The 20,695-nt window shown below is 39.9% G+C and overlaps 1 protein-coding gene and 1 long non-coding RNA gene across 2 annotated transcripts in view; one reads left to right on the top strand and one right to left on the bottom strand.

Moving 5' to 3' along the window:
• Mesr6 (misexpression suppressor of ras 6) overlaps positions 1–20,695 on the bottom strand; it is a 470,406-nt gene that overhangs the window by 219,919 nt on the left and 229,792 nt on the right. The gene's annotated exons all lie outside the window — the stretch shown is intronic.
• LOC139998172 (uncharacterized) lies at positions 1,848–20,568 on the top strand. The gene is made up of 2 exons (XR_011803201.1): positions 1,848–5,465; positions 19,094–20,568. It is a non-coding gene; the product is annotated as an uncharacterized lncRNA (long non-coding RNA).

Raw genomic sequence — 20,695 nt, forward strand, 5'->3', positions numbered from 1 at the left:
GATTAAAAGAGAAACTATGCAAAATAATTGAAAAAGAAAGTCGAAAAGGAGAAAAGAGTGGACAATAGTATTCTTGCACTGTAATACAAAGTACAAACGATCTATGAAAACCTAAAATATCACGGTCCTGGAAAATATCGTAACTAACATTGCAAATGAAGGATCTGTTACAAGATTTTTGTAACTGTATCTCTGATTCGAAATTCAACCAGCTCCATACAACCAAATTAATATTGGATTGTTGTAAATATCTTAGTGGAGAATGATTTTGATCGTTTGTTATAAACTTTTGGAACAAAATGATATAGATTTAAGATCTTCGTGGCACTGAATCTTTACTAATTTTTATTATCATAATTGATAATCCCCATTGTCTATGCAGTCTATTTTTCACGGGCATCGCTTTATCCGATGTAAATCAATTTTGAAGCGATGGAAAGATTGTTTTTCGCCGCGCTCAATCCCACGATTTGATGGAAATTATACCCATGTGCGCCATCAGGGACCTCGTTTGCACTGAATTGAGAGTTAATCGGTTGAAAATTTTGTGACATAGTCACCTGCTTTATCGACGTCGCGGGAAAATACGGAATCCATACCGACACGGAAAAACAAGCCCCTTGGCAGGATCGTTTTAAGAACAATATTTTATGATTGCTTTTAACGCTTTGTATTTCATTAACAAATTCATAGTTCCTATACAAATTAAATATAATAAAAATAAAATACTTCTTTATATTTAAAGTCATCTATCATAAAAGGATTGAAACCACGTTTAAGAATATTATCCCTCTAAACATTGAAATTCATATATTAGAGGTTATAAATTTTTTAATCCTCACTATAAAATCATTTTGAATATCATGTCACTTTTACGTCATACGAAATGTTACGTTAAAAATGCAATAAAACGTTAGGGATACTTTCATCCTGAAATGCGTCGAACTCACCAACAGATGTCGCTAACGTTCAGTCTAGTGACTTTATACGATACGATCGATAACCGAAACAGGGGAGTGTCCTTCCTTACCAACATAAGATATAACAGTAAATTTCTAGTTTTTTCAAAAATTTTTAATATCGTAATACTTTCAATTAAAATATATCTAATTCTCGTGAACTCGATACGCAGACCTAACTAAACCTGAAACTAACAGATTATAAAAATTTTTTCATCGATTGCATTCTACGAAAAATATCATTTTTTATGTAACATCTTATCATTGTTTATCTCATAAACATCCCTCATATCCCTATTTTTAAAAGATACGTCATATCGATACCTTAAAGTAAAACCAAAATCGCGAAAGCGCCTCATCGAAGATATGAAAAATCCTGAAACAACCCCTGTTCAGGAAAAATATGCACCGCTAGATGTCGGTAGGATGTCCAGATAGCGCTAACTAGTGGGAATTGCGTGGAGCGTTTCTCCCGCCTCGTCTCGAGAGGCTCGATGAGAGAGAGCCATATTCCCCCGGAAAATCTGTGGCAGCGGAAAAGCGTCGATGGGGAACCCGTCGAAAGGGGGCGGGGTTTTGGCGTGCGGCGTGTTTGCACCGCGGAAGAAGTGGGAAAAAGGCCGAGTGGCTCGCGCCTGCTCCGCTTTTTTCCTCTCTGTCGCTCCGTCTCGCTTCGCACCGCAGCTAGGCGGAGTTTAAAAAAAGATTTCGCGCTCTGTGAGGGGGGAGGTGGAGCCACGGACGCGCGGAATTCCGGAATTTCACGAGTCCTCGCAGCGGCGGGGGAGGAAGACGAGAGACAGTGTCGCCGATGGTATGGGAAGGGATGAAGGGGAAACATATATATCGGCCGTGTGTGTTTCGCGCGGTGGAACGCGGAGAGGGGGAGGGTGCGCGCAGGGAAAGTGGCGAAGGGGAAACTCGCCTGCTCCGGGCAGACCGATCGAGCTCGACAACAGCCAGTTCAACGTGTGCCAACCCTCTTTCGAGATACTGTCTTCTCGTGTCGAGTAAACCGCGCCGGTATCCCCGATTTCCTTCCTCACGATTCACGTCGGATCTTCACGTCGATGACAGAGTTCGAATCACGGTGATTTCTTCTCCCGATACGATTATACAAGACGTAATGCTGGTTATTTTAACGAGACGAGGAAATGTGTGTATATATAACGTGACGTTTTGGAGTGGTCAGTGGAGTTCGTTATCGAGTTTGAGCTAGGCTTTTCTCGTGTGACGGGAACGTGGAACGACGATGATTATCGTTTCGCGATCAACTAAGAAGGAACGCCGTGTCCGAGGAGGAGTTCGTATGCGACGCGTGGATGGCTCGTTGCACTCAAGATCGTTCAAAGTTTCTTGGTTCGTATAATTATATCATGTCATGTACCTTCAAAGTGTTGTGGAAGGATATACGCGTAAGAACGAATGCTCAACGGACGAGTAACGGCGCGATTTTAGATTTATTTGGAACGTATGTCCGGAATCACGTGGTCGAGTGACGGGAGTAATGGTCGGCTAACGACTTGCCACTCTTTTCAAGTTTAAGATTTGATAGTGAAGGTTCGGATAGGAAATGTTCATCGGGAACACCGTATGTTTAAAGTAGAAGCTATTTTCGTTTCGTTTTGTATCCGCGTGCTAGAGACTCGAAACTGTCCATTGAAATTTATGATGCTGTGCGACGCACATGTAAACACACACGGGAAGATGTACCTTAGACACGGTGTCAATGGCTTTTAAAGGGAATAGGGCGACTCGATCGCTGACGAGAGGTCGCCTAAACCGGAAAACCGGGAAACGATTACGAGTGTTTAAATAGGTATTGCTCCCTTTGAGGCAAGTTTGCTTTCTCGTCAGAACGAAACTAACGACGCGTTATCGTCGTACAGCTGAAAGTGCTCGTGTGTACCTTGGCAGCCAGAAGTGATAACCGCGTTGTTAGCTGCAAAATAAGCCGCGTGACAAACACACGCTCAACGATAGCGACGATAAGAAACGTTCTACAACGATCAACCACGAGTTTGATGCACTACGTGGCGGACGTATCCGAGTTTCCACGATAACCTTGATAAACTGATCCATAAATCAACTGATAACTACAAAATTGGTGAAACGAATTCCAATACTTTCAAAGACATTTCAGAATCACTCGTTCCATTATATTTTCTCTGCGTCGTTCGTTTTATCGAAATACCTCCACTAGCAAAATGAACGGACGCTGGTTTAAAAGAAGTCGAAAGATCTGAAATTTACTCCAATCGATATAATCAAGATTCCAACACGAGCCTCGATCGCCTAATACGATCAACACTTCCAATTTCCTCCAAAAATCACGACGCTTTTCCTCCAGTCACGAGCATATAATCGCAGCGTGAAGAGCGCGTGACGCGTGCTGGCTACATTACAAAGTCCTTCTGCTCCCCACTACCACGCGGTATTTCTCGCGCATCCCCTCCACCGACGATATTTCACCACCCCTACCAGGAACTCCGGCACAGGGCGAACAAGGACGAGGACGGACGATCGTTGTCCGCACGAGACCGAGTGGAACGGAACACGTGCCGCGTCGGTGGGGGTGGAGGAGGAGCGATAAAACTGGAGGGGAAACGTGGTGGCAGCACGACGATAGGGGAAGTCGAGGACTCCCCACCAGTGGTTACCACTCCCCTTCCACCAACCAGGGGAGCGCGTTCTCTCCCACATAACGGCGCTAACCGACGGGACCTTTGTTGCCCGCCACGCTCGAACGGTGTCCCGCTCGAGAGTTTGGACGCTGGTGCCGCCCAGCGGTGATCGCAAGAACTTTCAAAGCGCGGTGGTGGGGACCTCGCGGCTAGTAGTGGGGGAACCGTGGCGATACGGTGGGGGTAGAACGTAAAGGAATTGGTGGGGATGAATGCAGAGAACGGAGCGAGTACGAGGACGGGGGCATGTTGCTCTCAGGACGCGCAGAACGTCAGAGTGGGACGAAAAGGACGGGTGTCTCTCGCTTTCTCGCTCTCTGTATCTCTTTCTCTCTTTCTTCGTTTCTTTCGATCATTTGTCTCTCTCGCTCACTCCTCGTGGAGAGGCAGAGAAAGAGAGGCCGATGGCGGGGTGAGAGCCGGCTTACTACGCGGCGAAACGCTACCACGGCGTTCAGTCGTCAGCGATCAGACCGCCGGGCAGTGTGAACCTTCCTGGGCAGTCTCTTCATCTACTACGCTCTTCCTCTGCTGTCCCTTCCTGAACATGAAGCAGTAATCAGCATCTGGGAAAGCCGGAGTACAGCTTCCGTGATCGGATTTGCCTGATCCGTTCTACGATGGTCGTAGACTACCACGATCTTGAAGAAACATCACGCGTAAGGGAACCATTGTAGAAGAATTTACGCGAGAAATCGCATCCAGTGGTGAAAGAGAAGATACGCGATTGGACACGTCGAACGAATCGAAGAAGGTTCAAGGAGACAGACTTGGTCTCAGACGATTCCAACTCTGTCTCTTTGAATCTGCCCTGATACGAGATTCGTCGCAACCTGTGACAAGCAATCGAACGATCGAAGTCTTCGAGAACGCTCGGCAGTCGTTCGATAGCCATACTCGAAGCTAACAGATGTTCAAGAAGATCTTACTAAATAAACGGTTGTCGCGATTGAAATCACCAGAGACGATCATTGTGGCAGCATTTAAAATCGCAACGAATTCCAGAAGACGTTGGATATCGAGAAGTCGCTTCGACAACGCTCGAAGATGATACGCAAGACTCTGTTCCAAACCGCAAGATTCTAAATCCCAGCGGAAGTCAATGTTCGCAATGAAGTTTCGTTATTCGAAATTTCGACATTCGGCGAGTGAACCAAAAGAAAAAGAAACAAATTATCCCTTCGTAGTGAGATTGTTGGGAAGACACGTAGGGCTCGTTCGAACGGTTTGTGCTCGGCCTCGCGTCGAGCCACGTGGTGTTTCGAATCGCGCGAACGATCTGCGCTTGATAATCTTCGGCACGTATACGTTCACTTTACGAAACCGCGGCCCGAAAAAAAAAAAAAAAAAAGGTGAAAACGATGGCGAATCGACGAGCACGACGAGCCGTCGCAATTCCGAAGATCGGTGAAGCCGTTCGAAAGTAGAATTTCCTTCGTTGCTCGTCAGATATGTGGTGCCGTTCGATTGTTACGCAACGAGCATCGAATAACGAAAAACCGTTCACGCATTGGCGAGTCGTACGGCGAGATTTTTGCACCGAACCGTTACTCCTAGTGCGGGATAGTGTAAATCTGTCGGGAAAGATCGACCATGCACCGAGGAAGAAACATATGAAAATGTGTGATTAAATTTAAAATAAAGTAAAAGGCAAAGCAAAAATAATTGAGAAAAAGTGGAAGGAATAGCAACACGATGATTCTTATAGTCAACGAAAGTAGTTGAAGAGTACGAAGAAAACGTTACGCTTTACGGACGTGTTAGCAGCCGACGGCTCTTTCGCCAACAGATCGTCACAAATCACCGATGAAGAACAAGTGAGGTAAGAGTCAACAACATCGTAAATAAAGCCGATGAAATGCCTTCACGAGATTTCCCGTTCGATCGCGTCCGATCGGTACTCGAACTCGTTCCCTGAATTATCCTTTGTACCTGAAGAAGCTTCCTATTCGCTCCTTTCGATCGACCTCGCGTTTATTTATGGTGAAGTGTAGATATGAAAACGTTATTTGATATAATACGATCTTTCGCTATTTCTGCAGTTTTAAAACGGTGACGCTTTTTGCGAGTGAAAAATCGGAAAGTGAATATAATTCACCATGATGAAATTTTATGAGATCGAACAAGCTACACAGTTCACTACTTGTCAGATTGTCGAGATAGAAGGCAGTATCCTACGCTTCTTCCATATTTACAGCGAAACTTCATTTATTGGAACGAGATTTTAGTTAGTGTCTGGCTAGGTAGCGATCCAATCTACGTGAATTCCAATTACGTAAAAAATCATTGTAACAGGAAGAACCAGTGAACATGCCTATTACATGAGCTCCGCTTATATGAACTGTAAGGGTTCAACTAAACGAAGTTTTACTCTACTGGTCGTCCGACTGTCTCTATTCAAACCTATTACACAAATTAGCCTTGAAAGTGGTTTTCACTCAACTTACGAAAGTACCATTAGCTAAAGCGATGCTATCGAATCGAGAGATTTTCGCGAGTGACATGAACCTTCGACGCTTCCAGCCTCGATTTTCCTCGATAAACACTAACTTTCTAGTAGTGGGTAAATTTGTTCGAACGAACGTGGAACAAAGTTCGAAGTTCCCGAAGGAGTTATCTCGTGATTGGCACGGTAGACAGGGGAAACAATTTCCCAACCGATCGTCCACGGGATAGATCCACCTGTTAGGCAAACAGGCTGACCGCAAATCTGTAGCTCGAGAAGAGAGTCCACCTGTAGAGCGGTGGTGTCTCGCGTGTCAAAAAATTTCCTCGTATTCGGACGAACAGAGGAGCACGTGTTCAGGTAACCGCGCCCTCGGGGTCGCATTGTATCCTCGAAAATAGCGACAGAGTCGTTCCTCTTCCTCTCTCTCTCTCTCTTTCTTTCTCTCGATGGCTCGTGTGGACCTCTTAATACCGCGTTCGACAGAATCGGGAAGTCAAGTGCTCCATTCAGCTTTCCGGCTACCTCAAGGGAAAATCGAGGTAGAGTATTATTTAGTGACGCATGCGGTTACCTGTTCGAAGATCTTGGAAAGATTCGTGGCACTCTCGGTGTAAGTCGATTATGGCGGTATTGTGTCCGGGAGATCGAGTTCACTTGATAGTGTTTTATGTTTGGAAACTGAACAGGAAGATGGGATTAGATAAAGTGGTTCTTGAGGTTGAGTAGATTAGGTTTAGATAAATTTGGAGGAAAATGGGTTTCTTCTAGTTGCATGTTCGACAAATACAGGAAACTTAATGTTACGTTCGAGTTGAGAGTAAAGTGATTTCTGAATTTGTGGATAACTCGAGTTTAGTCAAGTTTGAAACGAAATTTGTTTCTTTGGATCGTGCGTTTGAGAAATTCGAGAAATTATGTGTTGCGTTTGAGTTAGAGTTAAGAAACCGGTTTTGGGTTCGAATAACTTGGGTTAAGTTAGATTTGGAAGAAAATTGTTGTTTGATTACGCGTTTGACGAAAAGAAACTAAGTGTTATGTCTGAGCTGGAATTCGGTAAAGTGATTTCTGAATTCGAATAGTTTGAGTTTAAACGAAAGAAAGAAGATTGGCTTCTTTTAGAGGTAAGGAATTAAGTGTCATATTCGAGTCTTTAACGTTTAATGGGATGAAAAAAGAATTCGTTAATTTGAAGCGTGTTTGTCTACATCTTGCGAAATTCTGAAACCTATGTGGAATTTTAAGTAGAGATTTTAGAAAAAATATTCATTAATATTATAATAGAAATTAATACAAATTTTTAAGTAGCGCGTCTGTTTCGAAATCATGTAATCTACGATATGATGACGTGTTGTCGGAAGTGTGATAGTATCATCCTACTGTAGCTACAAAAATTGACTTCCAAATATCGCATGATTTCATACGAACATCACGAAGGAAAAATATAATTTATTCAAAATATCAGTCTGTTACTGTCTTCAAACTTCACAAATTAATCAAGTTTCTTCACTTTCCTAATTGCAACTGCACTTCGTCGCATGAAACAGATATTTCTTACTCGCACTTATTCGCTTTCACAAACAAAAACGCATCTTTCCTGTATAAGATGGATGCGTATTCGTAGTAAAGGATTAACAAAACCTTCGAGTGACGACTAATGACAGCTATTCACTGAATACTCCACGATAATTAATATCAAATTCTACAATCCATTATTCGAATTTCATTCAAAACTTCAGTAAAATAAATCTCATACTCAAATTCCATCTTTCGGTCTCGCGAAGGTCTGATAAGAAGAAGTCTCGGGGACGTTGAAGTTCGCAGGGAACTATCAAGAAAAGTATTAATCACACGCGATCAAGTCGTTAGAGACGGATATCGCCGCAATATTTCACGGCGTCACGAGGCTAGCGCAACAGCCTCCGAGCGTACGCACGATTTTTTATCGTCCTTGTCGCCGGGACACAAAACCAGGCAGCTTCTATAATTCATTGCGGTTAGAAGCGTTTCGAAATCGCGCCTCGACGTCTCGAATGCGCAGCGCGGGTATAAATCTTGCTCGATAAGTCGTCGCCTGATTTTCGTGCGGGCAGTGGTTCGAAACTAATCGAAACTCTTGACAACGTTTAGTTAGAAACAAACGAGTTTAGGCTGTGCTTGCAATGGATACGTGTTTTGACAAACGAAACGTCCGATGATCGAAAGCATACGCGCGTAAGAATTTGCACAGACTCACGAAATATATTATGTGTGTTGCGCGGAATAATTTGAAATCTATTCGGTATCGGTAAAGTTTGAAACAAATCTGAAAATAAGTATATATAGAAATTAAAATATATTTGTTACAAGTATATATTCCGCAATGATGACAAAAGTATTTAAACGGTCAATCGTTTTAAAAAGTCTCAATACTCAGTGGGATATCAGTTTTCTTACTTCTACATGTCACATGCTCAAGATGGCTGTTCATTAGTATTTTACTTAATATCTGTGTGCAATAAATATTTTGTAATTTCTTTATCCATTTTCGAATGAGTTTCAAACTTGATCGATATGGTCATGACACTCGTGTTTCGTTACAGTGTTTCCAAACGATTTTATAATACATGTTCCATGTACGTATACGTTTTCTCTGGTAATTGTTCAAATACTTTCGTGAACCAGTATTTACGGTACACGTTTGATTGCTCTCGCGTATTCATTAGAATAGACAGTTCGTTAAAACACAGTAACCATAGCTTTAGATGTATGTTCGATCATGAGACCCCTGGCCGTCGGACGCTGGACATGTTCAACGCTTCGCTTCGAAGTGAACTTTAGTTGCTCGAAGATTGACTTGATTTACGACTGCGAAGTAGGAACGTGCATTAAAATGTGGACGTGAACGAAAGTGAACGAGACTCTAATTTGAATGGTGGAGCTTTGACTTGCCAAATGTAAAAGTTCGTCTGAAATATTTTGTTCAACTGTTTGGTGTATTGTATTAGTTTGAAGTTTTTAGGTATTTCTTGTAGGGTAGATGTAGGATTATGGTAAATTTGGTTTGAAGTTTCTACTGTTGTACAAGAAGTCTGATAGTTGTTTGAAATTATATGGTTCTAGGGGGATGAGAAAAGAGTTATGTGCAATTACGTAGAACGTGTATTGTGTAAAGATTCTGGAATTGGTGAAATCGAATATCGAGTACTACTGAAGTAACTAATGATTTTATCCACCTGTCAATTTATCGAGATTGTTTAAATATTTTTTACATAAGAAGGAATTCATTTGTTATCATTATGTTTGAATGTAAAATAACAAATGCAATGAAAAATTCACAGGAACACGTAAATGACAATGAAATATAATCTAAGCGAATATAACAAATGAAATTAATTTGTGACTTATCCTTTTGAGTAGAAATCACGAACTTCGTCCGCGTGAGTCCTCTGTTCCAAGCTTAACTTTAATAGACTATACGCTATTATCTTTCAAGTGATTCGTTACCATATTTGAAAATACACAGATAAAAATTATCATACACTTCAAGATTATTAATAAAGTTCAAATATCGTAAAATATTATATAACTCCAAATATAAATTGAATTACTCGATCAGTTACAATAATCATCTTGATCGTTATTTTTTTATCGTTCGAAACTTCAATGAAATTCGTTTCCAACATTAATCGCCGAGCAACAAGTATAACAAAGGAAAGGACACTTTAAAACAAATCGCACAGTAAGGCGAACATTCTCCTGTATTCTCAACAGTATACCAAACGTGAACTCACTCGCTAACAACAGAACTCAGTCGCACTTCCTCCATTTCCAATTTCGATATCAAAACGTTCACCTCATTTCTGGCACTCACTTCCTAAAATATGCCCAAAATGCCACAGCTTCGTTCATCTTCATCGCTGCATGCAAAGTCACGAACACTTCTGTTACCCAGTGAGTAACCCAGTGAAACCTGGTAGGTTTAAAAGTCGTCGAGATTTAAGCACTCAATCGACCAACCACCTCGGAAAGAGAGAAAAAGAGAGAAAACGAGAACGGTAGTATCGGATAGCGTCGTGAATGAAATCGATGCGATCGATTCGTTACGCGGTTCCTGAGTAATGCGTTCCAAGAAGCGGGACAATGTGTCTCGGAACGAAAATAAAGGCTTAGACCCCCAGAAGAAGACAATCGCGTTGCTCGTGCGCGCGCGTTCGTCGAACGTCCCTTTGGGTACAAGCTGCGGTTCGGTAGATATACCCCAGAGGTTCTGCCTTCTCCTGGGCCTTATAGGGGCCATTATCCGATCGTGGAATTTGAGATCTGGCCCTTTCAGCCGCGCGTCAAATTATCCCTGAGCACAATGCGCCCGTTGATTGATATCTTCAGTCGTAGCTGCTGTAACGTGGCCTGGGCCCCGTCCGTTCGTTCGCCTCCTTTTGGCCTCATCTCACCTCTCTCTTTCTCTCGTTCGTTCTCTTTCGTTTGCTCCCTGTTCTTCGTCCAGCGGTTTGCTTTCCGTCCTCGTCGTATCGAGTCGCCGTTCGATTTCCTCGTGTTCGTTTTAAGGCCTGTCCCGCGTAGCGGCCTCGTACAAAGCGAGCGCCGAATATTTCTAGTCGTGGACCCACGCAGTCTTTCTACTTGATTTATTCTAAAACCTTTGGCTTTCTTTCGACCGAGCCACTCCCGACCTGCGGGCCGCGGGAACAAATCCCCTTACGAAACTTTTCGATTACGTTTACCTCGCAGTGTACCGTTTTTGTTACGTCTTCGAGGTAGGTTGATACTCCGAAGTATAGTTGAGAGGATAGGGTTGAAGCCGTGGACGGAAATGTGGAAATTTGTTTTCCAATTCGTCGTAAGAGGAAGCTAGTGTAGTAGTAGTACTCTAAATTCGAGAATTTTTATATTTTGAAATGTAGTCCACCCATGCTTGTTTTGAAATTTGGATAATATCTAAGATTGATGATTCCTTGCGAAGAGAAAGTATTATGTTACAACGTTTCCAGTATTTCGACAGTGAGTGTGATCTCATGTTTTATTTGAGTGTATATACTAGCGATCACTTCCTACCCATAGTTATAAACGTCAGAGGCTACTTTTACAACGTAGCTAATATCATTAGCGAAATTTTGCAATTTGCCAGCATTAACAAATACTATTGTACAATAGTAACAACTTTATCTTATAAACTGCAAACCAAATTGATAGTCCCATTAACATAAAACTGTCAATTCTGATATCTAATTCAAAACTGATATTATTAATGAACAAATTACCGTATAAGAAGATTTAGGACTTGATAGAAAAGCGAATCTATATAAATGTCATACAAAAATCTAAATTCTCGAATTTTCCTTCGAAACAAACAACTTCGTTCGAGTGATTCAAATTCGATACGAATAACCGTTACATCAAATTATTTCCAATGTTTTTTTTTTTTCGTGATTCTTCTTCTGAGAGATCATCTGAAAGATTTCAAACAAAATATGCTTACTGTTCGCGAATTAGACATCTGCGATAGTATCTGTATCACCTGCAGCTGCCTGAGAAATGTCTCGAAAGCGACACCCTAATCGTTGGTAATTACGCATAGCCGAATTAGGTAATTACTCGAGGCGCACGGCCATCAATTTATCTCTTTACTTAGCCCATTTTAACTCAAATTGGTGTAATTAGCACGAGTCGGAGCATATAATGCCTGACTCCCTGTACGAACTCCCGTGCCTTTCCATAGAATTCATCCCCTTTTATGTAATTCTCTTTATCGTCCACGTTGTTGGTTGTTACCTCGTTTGAGTTTGTCTCCTCTGTCAGCTTTTTGCCGCCTCTATATCGCTTACAATTTCTTTAACGTCACGTTTCTTCGTGCTGCAGAATTTGTTCGTTCTATGTTGTTTATTTTCTACTGCGCGATGAGAGATTGAAATTATGATAAGTTCGTGTGTTTTGCTATTAAGAGCGATTGTAATTAACAAAATATTCACTTCGTTACATCCTAACTAAACTAATGGCAGAATATTCGCTTAATTATGTCTTAACTAAAGTTGTTTCATCATATTTGCCTCTTATAAATATTCATATACGATAACATGTATGTTCATTATGATTAATCTAAGATGAAACTTTTGCAAGAAGATCACGTATATTGTACAATCATGTGCATTTATCTAATGATGAAAAAGAACCACTTCGAGTCATATAATACAAAATATAATAAGCATCTAACTCTTATATCAAAATCATAACTCGTCCACAATTCGTTCAGCAAGTTGTTCATAATTCTGCCAATGAATTTCGCTATCTACATAAACACCTTTGGCATGTTTGCTCAAACATAAATATATACCTCGAGCGAATTCTTTCTCCGACTCGATCCTCAGTCAGCCTAACCAACTCAACTGATCAATTCTCCCTCGAGTTCTCGCCGAACCATACAAAATCGAAGAGGTTGTTCCTGCTCGTCAAAGGGTCTCGCGAGGAAATCTTCCGCGAGACCTAGCCCTCTGTGCGTTTTTTTCGAACAGTTCGACTCTAGCGGGCCATTTTTCACGGGCGCCTCCCGCCTTTCCACTCCCCGTGTTGGCATTTGAACCGGTCGAAGGGACGTCGAACGACCGGAAGCGAGTTTTCCGCGCCGTCGCCGCCGCCAGCAGCGTCGTCGAGTGGATTTTTCTCGCTTTTCCACTGGCTGCCGGCGTAACGAGGTTACGCCTTAAGTATTTGCTCGTCGATTTCGCGACGATGGGGACTGACTCTCTTTTTCTCTTCCTTTTCCCTCTCGACGCCCTACGCCATCGAGGGCCTCGAAAAATTCACCACCCGGAAAAAAAAGTTCTACGTGACTTTTCCTCTGCGTTCACCCTCTCCCACTCGCCTCGCGTTTCAACCCCTTGTCTACTTGCTTCTTTTCATCTCCACGGATTTCAACGCCAACTTTCTACTCTTCTCTCCTTCTCGTTCACTTTGCATTTTTCCCACTCTTCTGCTCTCGTTAAGAGTTGGAAAATTTTGGTTGGACAGAGACAGAGAGAAAAGAATAGAAAGGCAAAAGAGGGATAATCGTCGGACGGAATTGTTCCGTGCCACAAGCGAGAAAAGTTGTGTTGTGCATGACCGGTGACGGGTATTGGACGAGAGTAACGGCGCTGCACTTTATTGGATAATTTAGTGACGATCTAGAGAACGATTTGGGGGGCTAATGGGATCGTTATTGCGTGGGCAGGCCGGCAGAAAAGTGATTTTTACGTTTATGAAGAGGATAAAGACACGGATGGAGTCGGTAGTCCGTGGTATACGTTTGTGAATGAATGCTGCAACGTCTCATCATTTGTGATCGTGGTTTCCTTTTCTTTTTCAAGAACACGCGTATGTGATCTGTTTCTTTTGGAGACTTAATATATTTTCAGGAGTGTCTTTTTAATGTTAATTCGTTTATTTTGTTAAAAAATTAAGATCTTTATGTAACGTTGCCGATAATAAGAGATTCTATTCTTATGACTTTTGAATGAAATTCTTTAGAATTGCTGCGACTTCTTTTCCGAAGATTCTCGTATATGTTAAGCAGAAGATTTCACTTCTTTCAAAAGTTCAACTATTTCATGATGTAACTTTGACATTTTACGTAATGAGATCAAGTCCGAAAAACAGAACAATCATCGTATACTTCGATGTAAATTGTATTATATATTAATACTGAAGAGTGGATATTTAAAATCCAATAAATACTTGTTTTAACTGCACAACAAATCCTGGAATATATACATATTTCATAGAAAAGAAACAATTTTATTAGAAAATTCCATATGGAAGATATGAAATGTTCAATACGTTATCGTTACATATTCATCATCGTGAAAGTATCGATTTCGATTTCATTATCTTCCGACAAATGTCAAACTTTGCATCGAGAATGCGACCGTTTTTGAAACAGAATATGATGACGATATATCTTGAAAGTAACCTTTTTCGAGCGTGAATGCCGAAGGTGAAAGAATTCGATAGTTTACAGGTGTGTCGCGGTAGCATCGTCTATTCTTCACATGCAGCCCTTTCAAAGCGACGTAGGTCGATACCTATGCTTAAAATTTTAGTAGGGCTGCCGTTTCAGGTCATGCATGGCGTATAAATATTGTGCATAAATAAGCACGGTTATTTATGGGAATTTTATGAAAATTCGTTCTACCTTCTGCATAGGGATAGGAATGCCGCTTAAAGAACCGTTAACTATCTGACACGTGGGTTATATATCTCCCAGTTCAAATCACTATTAGTTTTGGCATTACATGCTTAGATTTACGAATGTTAAAATGTTAAAATTCATATGGCATTTTTTATATAGCAATTTTTACATCAATTTTTCCGTTCAAATCTCCGTTAGCTTTGTCATCAAAATTTAGAAATATACGTATATAGATAAAGTTCATATAATTTTCTATATAGAAAGTATTTCATACTTAAGTTTTCCAGTTCAGATTATTAATAATCTGTCATTAAAACAGCTCAATTCTACGAATGTATAGACACAAAAACTTTGTATCAAATTTTTCAAATTCAAAGTTCTCACCTATGGAAGTTCATATAGATAGAAATCCACACGATGAACTTTTTTTTTTAATACGGACTCGATAAAAATTCAAGCTTTCTACTTTTGAAAACAGCTAAAATTAAATTTCCCCACGTATCATGTAAAATCTTGTACACGCCTCTTATACTCTTACGCTCTGTAAATTGCCAAAAGAGATTCTGAAATAAAATAAATTGTGAAACAAGGAATATATTAGTTCAAGCTGATTGAATAGAAGGAAATATTGAGTTGAAGGTATCCAGAATTCATTAATCGAGACGATAAACGGAGCAGGGTTCGTGAGAAACGAAAGGATCATCGCCTTATGCTAATAGGTGAAAGAAAAACACCCTTGGGGAGTTTTCTCACGGGATGCTTGTCGTCTAAGGAATATTAATAGGTGCCCCTCCCCCCTCTCGACCCATCATTCTCCGACACAAGGAAATTTCCACGTCGAAGGGTTAAGGGCGAAGCTGCTGGACCATCTGTGTACCTACTTGGAAACCTTCGTTTTCTGACAAACCTTCGAACGTTCTATTAGTATGCCCGCGTTATTATAATATAATACGAGGTGGATCCATCCTGACAATATTTATTCTAGGGGGAGCAGGTAAAGGGTTGACACGGCTGGAATTTAGAAAAACTGCCTTTCGGTGTGGAACAAACAGTTGCATAACTTGAAGAACCCTTTCGTGTAGCCATTATTTCATATTTATTATTCAAAAACTGAAAGTAAACGTGTGTTTGTTCGTTTAAATGATTCTATAGAATTTTTGGTGCCTTTGACTTTTAAATGAAAGTCCCAATGATTTAGAAGTATTTTGGTTGGTCGGATATTTTATTAAAAATGTTTAGAAGAGTTTTCTAGCTAATCTTATAATATTCTCGAGTTGGTTGATTTAACGATTAGGATATAAAATTTGTGTTTTAGAAATTTCAATGAAAGATATGTGAAAAAATATACAGATAAGTAACGAAGAGAAAAAATAAGCTTATAATATAAATCCTTCGAATTCTTAAAAATTAGATACATACTGAAAATCTATAAATTTTCTAGGAAGATTATAAATTGGAGATTTTAATTATTTTGATAATTCTACTAAAAGAAAAAATATATAAATACAGATCATTGATATTTTAAGCAATAATTCGTATTTTTCTCTTTTTTTTTTTTTTTTTTTGGAAATAGATAGCTACGAAATTACGATTTAATAACGTTAACGTTTAATAATTAGCAACGATAAGGAGAATTTAATGCCATTTTATAAATTTTCCACGATGTAAAGCGTTTAATGACAGCGGCGCTTTGCAACAGCAAAATAGCAGTGATGCCATTAAAGTGTTTAAAAATTAATTAATGTCACGAAGCATCGTAAAATTGAAAAGAGGAGAAAGCAATTTTAATTACCTACAGTAAAAACATCGAAATAACGGAGAATCCATTAAATGTTTCAATTAATTTATTGAACATTTGTCGCCGATAACTGCATTAATGATTAATCATCAGTAATACAAAAGAAACAATTTCACATAACTTTTTGAAATCTGAAAACACAAGGGAATCATTTACATCTCATTTTTCACAAAGATTACTGATTATTGCTGGATATTACTAAACATTGAATTATCACAAATACACGAAAACTTTAATTAAAACGCATTAAGATAATAATTTCAAATATTATAAAGAGATCAAAAGTTCCCAAATTACGAAGAAAGTTAAATTTTTAACAATCGTATTATTCACCATTGAATTAGATTGCGAATATTATTTTTTTATTACAATAAATTACGTACAAATTACAGAGCAACAAATAGTTAGAAACAGCACGTTCTACCTCTTCACAGACTCAGCAGACTATAAATTTAAATTATGTATTAAACAACATGACAACACATTTTGCTATATACTACATATATCGTATTTATCTATGTAGATAGAATATTTTAACTAAAAGATACAGTAACACCATAACAGTGGTTATCAGAAGGTGTCAAGAAAGATTTTTCAACACAGAAATAAAGTTCGAAAGCAAAATTCAAGTAGCTTAAATCAATTATCCACCTATTGTAATATATTCTATAATAATATTTTCAATATTTCAAACCCAGCCCGATCGATAATTTGATTGACCACGGCAACATCCGCGCAATTCACGCGCGATCGAAAGGGAACGGAGGCAGAAATCCGCGCGATTCTCGAGATCTGGAGGCAGCCCGATCGAAATTAGCCGGGTCGTTGCACGTCGTAGAACAAAATTACGTCGAAGAATCCGCTGGCCAGTGCCCTTTCCTGGGGCCTGTTGCCCTCCCCCGTCGACATCATCCTCGTCTTGATGCGATTATAATGAACGCTCGGTTTACCGTGGAGCCTGATAACCTAACCCCGAAGAAGAAGACGAAGAGAAAAAGAAAAAGGACCAGGCAGAAAAGAGAGAAGATGATGAAGAAAACGAGCACAAGGTAGAGGGTACAAGAAGGAGGAAGAAGAACAAGAAAAAGTTGGGAATGAAAAAAAAAAGAAGGAGGAAGAAAAAAACAAGAGAAGAAAAAGCAGAGAGAGTCGAGCAATAATATGAGAAGGCGGGGCAGGCCGGAATACGTAATGCGCTAAGAGCGAAGCCGAAGCGCGTCTTGAACGGAGCATGAAATTGGCTTTTCGGCTGGGATCGATTTGCGACAAAAAAGTTGTTGTTGCTGGTTGTTGCAGCCGCGATGCGAAAGATACAATCGTGCCTGCCGGACCCGACGCTGTTGCTAATTTGAATTCATTTCGTGCCTCTGTTATCCAACAGTTGCTCGCATCTTGCGCGCGAACAAGACGAACATACATTGTCTTGATCTTACGGACGATGATGATGCGCGTGAAGACTGAATCGCGAGACGAATTTTGCTTCTGAAGCTCGAAATGATATTCAGATATCACTGATATTTTTCATCTGAAATTTTTAACGGTAATTAGGGAATCTTTATGTATTTATGCGAAATTTAAATGTTTGGAAGTGTACAGGATGCTCGTAATATGCAAAAATATACAAAATATATAAGGTATTCGTTATGATACCTTGAGTGTATAACGAATCCCTCTTCAGGTTTTATTTCTTTAGCTTTGTTTGTAAAAATATAAATTTGGATAAAATTCTACAGTCTAATAAGTAGGTAATGATATAAATATCTCCATTTCAATCGGTTTGGAAAGAATCTTACTTTAAATATGATCGACATGGTGCATTCGACGGTGCGAAGTCTCAGGTTGCTTTGATTCTAGATTCGTTAGGTTATAATAGTGTTAGATAATGAATATTTTATAGTCGAAGTCTTCGTAAAAAGCTTAGAGAAACGATATTCTCTTTCGACGCTGCAAAAGAAAATATAATAAGAACATGTCAATATTATTCATACTATATGATTTGGGAAAACAAGAATATTACCAAATTAGTATGTTATTACTATTGAGCAGAAGGTTCGATTTCAAATTAAACTCCGAAATAACGTTCATAAACTATCATATTTTCAGTTATATTGTTCAAAATTATCAAACATAAATGCGACACTCGAATAGCCGCTCTTAAATATCACATATGTACATTTTGCGAAAAAGTTAATTCGTTCGGAAATATCATACGTCCCACTGGAAATGAAACGCAATCAGTGCGATTGCCAATTCTTCTGTCCGTTCAATTTACATAATAACGATTTTTCCATAACAGGGCGAAAGAGACCTCGAGCATGTAATTTCTCCGCGACATTATCGTTTCTTCATATGCATTTACGTCAAGAGACGAAAGTGATATTCGGCGACGCTTGTTTTCTTCTCTCTTTTCAAATTCACCGCGTTCTCACTGGACATGCCACCGTGTCCCCGTGATTTGCGATAGTGGGTCACGATATCCATATGATTGATACCCCGGCTCGTAATAACAATAATTATTATTAAGCGGGAGCGCATGGGTAAAATCATACACTCATTTCCTGTATCTCGAAACGAAGGTTCGAATTATCGCTTGTCCGACGTGGGCCAAACAGTCAGCAGTGGTAAAAAAAAAAAAAAAAAAGAAGAAGAAAAAAGGGAAAAAGAAAGAGAAGGAATAAAAGAGGAGAAAAAGGGAAATAAATCATTCCGTCAAAAATACGGTCGAAAAATACCGAAAAATCGCGGCGATATCGTTGGACCGTCATTCGATTGACCAACTTTTTGCGCATTTACGGGTTGTTCTTTTTTTTCTTTCCATCCTTGCCATTTTTCGGTGAGCCAGTATCGAGTACACTTGTAATCCGAGAAACTCGTTACAGCTTGTTCGAACACCGTTTCACGCGAAAATAGGAGTTGTACAGTGAATTTCTCTTTTTTCTTTTTTTTTTTTTTTCGATACCCCTACCTGTTATCCCTTCTCGACAGTAACGTATTCGTTTCGTGCAGTCATGTTGATCGACGACTTTTCTCTGTTTGTTTCAGGTGTGCTACGCTCGGTTGGAAGTGTGCTTATTGCTTAGTGGCGATATTTGGTAAGGATCCCCTTCCGTCAAATTGACGGGAAAATCGGAAGTGTCGATTTCGATCGCAGTGCACGAATTCACGGTGATGGAATCGGTAATGAATTTTTTTTGAAAATGTCTATGGTCACAGTGAAGTGGTCCGTGATTTATATTTTCGTTCAATTTGAATTTTCAGTCGCACATGTTTAATATGATATATATATAATCGATATAATATTCAAATTCTAAGAGTAAAGTAGAAAAATCATACGTCTGATCGACGAATTTTAAAGGAGTGCTTTCTAACGGCCGGATTGCGTAAAATTTGAAAAAATACCTGGTATCTACAAAACCGTGAGCGGTCTACGGTTAAAAAGTTTCCCCATAAATTCGTCACTGTCAGAGAAATGATATACGCGGACTGAAATCTCGTCGAATTATCTCGTTCCACTTATCAGGGAATACTTCCAAACAAACCACGGTCTGACGGCCACGCCCCGCTCTAAAAATCTCCCCTTTGAACAAACTACCAAAAAACAGGACGCACAGACACCCGGCTATCTCGAAAAAAGTCCACTTATCTCCATTTACACTGCATCAACGGATTCTACAAAAATCATTGCTCCACCTCCCGCGGGCAATAAAAGTATCTACACTTCCGTTCCAACTACCCCCTAGACACCGTTCTCACCGTCGTCACACGGGAGGTCCCTAATGACCAACCCATACTTCTCTCTCTAAACTCTTCCACCAAACGTCCAACGTGTAACAATAACAAGAAAGAACGAAAAGCAGACATACAAGAACCATAAATCCAATATCTTTTCATTTTCCAAGATACATTGAAATATTTCCCATGTTTTTTACCTTTCGAATAAATGTTCTATTATACAGGCTACTACGATTTAATGACTGCTGACTGCGTAGTCTTAATTGAACGGAGAAAAGGAAAGACGATGCAAAGATATAAAAAGACCTCGACTCTGTATATACCAAGAACGTGTATATTTTTGAAATTAAAGTTCAGTAGAGACAAATCAATTTCAAAGATGTAAAACATCGTAGAATTTATTTTCAGCAGAAGTAAATGAATCGGCGCATCAAAAATGATCCGAATAAAGAACTTACTATACCTAATTGCGAGAGAGTTAGGGACCGGAGTAAGACAGATTAAATCTTCCCGGGTTAACAGGTTTATTATGTTTATGAAAATATGAATTTGCATAAACAACCGTTCCTTATCTTCGAGCGCACGAATTAATTATCGAAGCAGGTATTCTATATCTCGAATCCATTACCTCTTCTGGTGTTCCTCAGAAATTCTCATTCATTCAGCCACCCCGGCGGCACCACTGGTACCATTTAAAAAGAAGAATGTCCTATAAGAATACTCTAAAATGAACGAAAGACAGGCAACAGAGAGGATACTAAAAAAAAAGAAACAAAAAAAAGAAAGGAAGTGTAAAGAAAAGGGAAGATGTTTTCGCGCTTCGAGGGGTGGTTGGGAAGGGTCTGTTACGTCACCGAGAGGAGCGAGGCGCCAAAGAATCCAGCAAGACGATACGGCCCTGCCCTTCGCCGG

Source organism: Bombus fervidus, chromosome 2 (assembly GCF_041682495.2).
Source record: "Bombus fervidus isolate BK054 chromosome 2, iyBomFerv1, whole genome shotgun sequence".
NCBI classification, from domain to species: domain Eukaryota; kingdom Metazoa; phylum Arthropoda; class Insecta; order Hymenoptera; family Apidae; genus Bombus; species Bombus fervidus.